This window comes from Neovison vison, chromosome 2, assembly GCF_020171115.1.
Source record: "Neovison vison isolate M4711 chromosome 2, ASM_NN_V1, whole genome shotgun sequence".
Lineage (NCBI taxonomy): Eukaryota > Metazoa > Chordata > Mammalia > Carnivora > Mustelidae > Neogale > Neogale vison.
This window is the reverse complement of record NC_058092.1, coordinates 94,506,117-94,511,039: the sequence shown is the minus strand read 5'-3', so window position 1 is coordinate 94,511,039 and position 4,923 is coordinate 94,506,117. Positions and strand designations below refer to the sequence as shown.

At 52.8% G+C, this 4,923-nt stretch overlaps 1 pseudogene; it reads left to right on the top strand.

The window, feature by feature from the left end:
• Nucleotides 1–380: 380 nt before the first annotated feature.
• Nucleotides 381–1,426, top strand: LOC122899176 (annotated as a pseudogene).
• Nucleotides 1,427–4,923: the final 3,497 nt, after the last annotated feature.

The following is a 4,923-nucleotide window of genomic DNA, read 5'->3' as shown; positions in this document are numbered from 1 at the left end:
ATCATGTCCTTATAAGGGCATATCATATCAGTAAAGAGCCTGACTCACAGTAATACAGGGTAGCTAGGATTTTGATTTTTATACCTACTCCTCACCCATGGAGAACCGTGATCTTACCTTGGAGAGGGACCAGAAAGAACCAGAATCAGGAGGGGATCGTGAGCCCTGGTGGCAGAGAGGCCCCACACTCCCTGGGCGTTTGAGGCTCAGTGACTCTGGGATGCCCACAGTGTGGGACCCTTCTCGGTGGCGGCTCTCATGCACCACAGTGCGCCACACAGCCCATGGCGATCACACGTACAGTGAAGACCCAGGTGCCCCTGTGCACCTAGGTGTGTGAACGGGGTGAGCAGAGAGTAGGGGCAGGGCACACAGCTAACATGCACTGCCTTCCTTACACAGCTACCACAACCAGCCCCAGAGCCTTCTCCCTCTCGTGCCCAGTGGCAACTCTTCTGTACAAACTGATCGCCCTGGTCACAGAAGAGGCAATGGTCCCAAACAATAAAATCATGGTGGAAGGTGTTGGATAAATTGGTATGGCGCGTGCCTTCGGCATTCTGGGAAACTCTCTGGCTGATAAATGTGTTCGTGTGGTTGTTTTAGAAGATAAACCCCAAAAAGAAATGAGGCATCTCAGGCACAGGAGCTCACTTCTTCAGACGCCAAAAACCAGCAGATAAAGATGACTCTGTGACCGCCAATTCAAAGATTGTGATGGAAAATGCAGGAGTCCGCCAGCAAAAGGGAGAGAGTCGTCTCGGTCTGGAGCTGAGGAATGTTAATGTCTTCAAATTCATTATTCTCCACATCATCAAGTCCAGTCCCAGCTGCATCATAATTATATTTCCCAGCCCAGCAGATTCTTACATGTTATCTGGAAACGAACTGGATTACCTGAGCACCCCATGGTGGGAAGTGAGTGTAATCTGGAATTTGCTAGATTTTGCCATCTTATGGCTAAAAAACTTGGCATTCATCCCAGTGGTTGCCAAGTTTGGGGAGATCCTGGTGTCTCGAGTGAGGCTCTATGGAGTGCAGTGAGGATAGCAGGCGTTTCTCTCTAGGAACCAAATGAGAACAGAAAGGGACAGTGATAGTGAAAACTGGAACGAAGTGCATAAGTATGTAAGATAGTGCCTGTGGAGCCATCAAGCCCAAAGGATATACCTGCTGGGCTATTGGGTAAGTGTGGCTGATCTCACTGATTCCGTGTTGAAAATCTGTCCAGGATTCATCCCATGTCAGTGGTGATAAAAGGAATATATGGCATTGAGAACAGAGTCTTCCTGAGCCTTCCATGTCTGCTGAGTGCTCAGGGGTTAACCAGCATTATCAGCCAGAAGCAGAAGGCTGACCAAGTTGTTCAACTCAAGAAAAGTGCAGATCCCGGTGGGACATCCAGAAGTACCTAAGAGATCTGTGACCTCTGCGTTCTAGGCTATCGAAATTTCAAACTCCAAAGTGACTAACCGTGAATCTCTAGATTTTATCCACGTACATGGATTATAGTTTGCTTCTTATCATCTTAGATATGTGAATTGGGGCTCACAGAAGCAAAGCCCATGCTTGGTTCAATGCTTGCAGTATGAGCCCCTGAACAAACAAAACTATTGGGGTGGGGAGAAAGAAAAGAAAGAAAGAGGGGGAGCTGGGGGCTCAGGCAGGTCCAGATTCCAATTCTGCTGTTGCCTCTGCCAGCCTGCATGTGTGGCCAGACCCTTCACTGCCTCAGGTGTCACGTGGAAGACAAGACAGTCCTAACGGCACCGCGAAGAGCCGGATATAAACACATGATGTGTAGGTGTGGACGGAGTGCAAGGCCGCTGCTCCTGCCTTCCTCCTCTCCCATTCAGACCCACGTTCCAGGACCTGTACCCAAGAGGGGACGGACTGCGACAGCCTCGGGTACCTGGTGACTGAAAGCTCCCCCAGGCCCTGGGTGTGTGGCTGATACAGCAAATGTTCTCAGGCCTGTAACAAAGCAAGCTCAGCCCATGGTGGGTGCTGGTGACGTCCGAGGACTTAAAACAATTAAACCCATAATCAGAGGGTGCTCGGCCTCAGCTGCTGTGGGTTTGTTTGCCCACGAGTCACAATCATCTTGGGAGTGTGCACCAGCCGTTAGCCCTCAAAGTTCTGTTGCTAAGAGATTATGAACCAAATGATGTTTCCAGAAAATAACCACTGCAGGATATTCTAGGAGCGAGCCATAATAACAGCCCAAATAGGACGGATATGCTGTTACTGATAAATCCCTCTGAAGAGCCGAGGAAAGGGGTGGGGGGTTAGCCTGTCCGCGCACATCCTACGTAAATGTCGGGTTTGCCAAGGTTTTAAATATAACAAAATACAGTTATCCGTGAACACTGGAAGGGATAGAGTCTAAAGTCCTCATGCTTCCCCAAGTTCTTTCATCAACCAAGACCTATCTATTGGAGGCCCGTTGTTTGCCATGTATGTTTACAACAATCTCGGTCATATTTAGGAGAGGATGGTCCCTAAGTCCAACACAGCTGTAACCACCCCTGGGCGACACAGCGCCTGTGTGTGAGAGCTGACGAAGTGATTTCATATAGCCCCTTGTGGCCGCCTCCACTTTTGCTCTGTTGCTGGGGTAACGGAAACCAGTCGACTAACAGAAGCCCAGGTTAAAGCAGGACAGTTTCCATCCCAGGAAGTCTGCAAACAGGGCACTTGCGAGAAACGGATTATCATCTGGCACCTAGAACCATTCTGCCCATGCTGTCTTCCTGGGAAGATGCAGCCGTTCTGCCCTGAGTCCTCATGGAAGACTCCCGGGTCATGCCCAGGGGTCTCTATCAGGCATGTGAATTAGTACGAAGTAGCACGATACCCACCTGACACCCCAACTCGGGCCACCCCGTGCCTCCTCTCCTCCCAACCCCCTACCAGCCCCTTCTGCTTTCTCTCTAACCGGGCCCCTGGCCGCAGTGGCCTCCTGGTCTACATTTTACCTCGCTGGGGCAGATAACAGAAGGCAAGCTGTTGTCTTCTTCCCTCTTATTTAACAGTTGAAGGAGCCAAGGTTCAGAAAGCCAAAGTGAGGTGTCAAGGTCAGGCAGCTAGTAAGTCAGAAGGCAAACCCGTGTCTTCTAGCCCTGAATCCCAGGATCATCACTGCTCCGCAGACCTCCAGTCTCCTTATCATGGAAACTGCCAGGGGCTACAGTGGCTCCCAGAAGGGGGTCAGTGTGTCCATGTGCCAATTCCAGGGACCCTCGGTCACTGTAGGGCACTCAGGGAAGGGGTACAAGGCCACAGGCACTTTGCCTTCCTCCTTCCTCCAAGGGTCAGAAGAAGGGGTCATGAATAAATCAAACCATTAAGATCCCGAACTCAGAAGCTTCTTCTGCCGTCACACTGTGGGTGACCTCTGGAAGGTACCCGATCATCTGCTATGCTGTTTCCTTTCTAAAAATTAGGATGAGTACCTCCCTCCTTTATGGAGTTGTTATGAGGAATGCACGAGATTAGATAGTTAAATGTGGTCGGCAGGGTGTGTGGGAAACCTTCGACAGCAGCCATGGTCATAGCTCACGGTATCATCATTCTCCCCACCGCCAGCCCCCACTCTTGCTCAGGACCTGGGGTGCAGGTGGGCAGGCGGCTGGTGCCAGCTGGAGCGCCATTGTAGTCCGCAGTGGTGACCGACCAGGATCCGGTGACAAAGGGACACATTTCCCAAGGTTCCTGGTGAGAAATCCTTTATTTTTCAGAAGGTGGGCTCAAGGAATGGAGAAGCAGCTTTGTGGGTTTCTGTGCCTGTCTAAACACATGTGCTTCCAGTTGGCTTCCTCCAGCTGGAATTCCCCAGTGCCCAACCCAGCAACCTCCACTGCCCAGTGCCCCCCCCCCTGCCCTGAAGCCTGCGGGGGCTTCTGCCCTTGGCCAGAGGCCCTCCTCCGGCCTCAACAGCAGGCTGCTTTCTCCCCTGGGAGTGGGAAAGAGCAAGCCAAGGCGGGGTGCCTCCCTCATCTGTCTGAACGTTGCTCCTCTGAGAGTCTTAAAACCCCAGCCCAGAGAAGGATGGTTAGGGAGGGCTGGCAACCGGACAGACGAAGGCTGAGGCGGAGGGTCATGAATTCAGCCTTGCCGCTTGGCACCCGCCCCCAGTGCCGTGGCTGCATTATCCTGTGGGTCAGGACGCCGTTTCTGCCGAGTCATCCTTTCTTCCCCAGAGGGATTCTGGCCCAGAGCCACATTCCTGGTGGGGTCTGAGTGCCACAGAGGACGGAAACTTCCTTTCTCACCAGACCCTAGCTCTCCAGCCCAGCACACAGTCCGGTCTCTCAGCAGCCTCTGCCGGCAGCAAACGGTCTCCTCTAGGCCTGTGTGGCTCCTTCCCACAGAGCCACGCCCTCCTTAGACCCTGACTCTGGGTGAGCTAAGAACATTCCACGGGGAGGGAAGGATGCTAGTGTACCGAAGGAGGAGAGACTGCGTCAAAAGGGAGGGGGTCAGAGGGGCATGGAGGAACTGCTTAAAACTTCCCAACCACCCACCTGGAGAGGACCCTCCTGCCGGTGGGTGTTCAGCAGCCCCATTGAGAAGGAGCTGGGTACTCTCCAATAGGCCTGGGCAGGCGCCAGATCTCAAGCTAGAGAGGAGACAAGGCAGTCTAAGAAGCTTCATCCCTAGGCCCATACTGCCCCCCACCATGCACCTCCAGCATCTCTTTTTTGTGCAAAATGTTAGCATCCCCAGACCTTCCACAGAGCTCATGCTTCAGGAACCTACGTGCCAGGCACTATATGAGGCCCTGGCCCCTGGCAGAGTGGACAAGGCAGATGTGGCCAGTCCCAGGGTCTCTCCCGTTCTTTCCAGGCCCACCAATCTTGCTTCCAATCATGCTATCATCCCAGACCGCTTGGGGCCCAGGTCTAGCTGTGTGAACTTGAG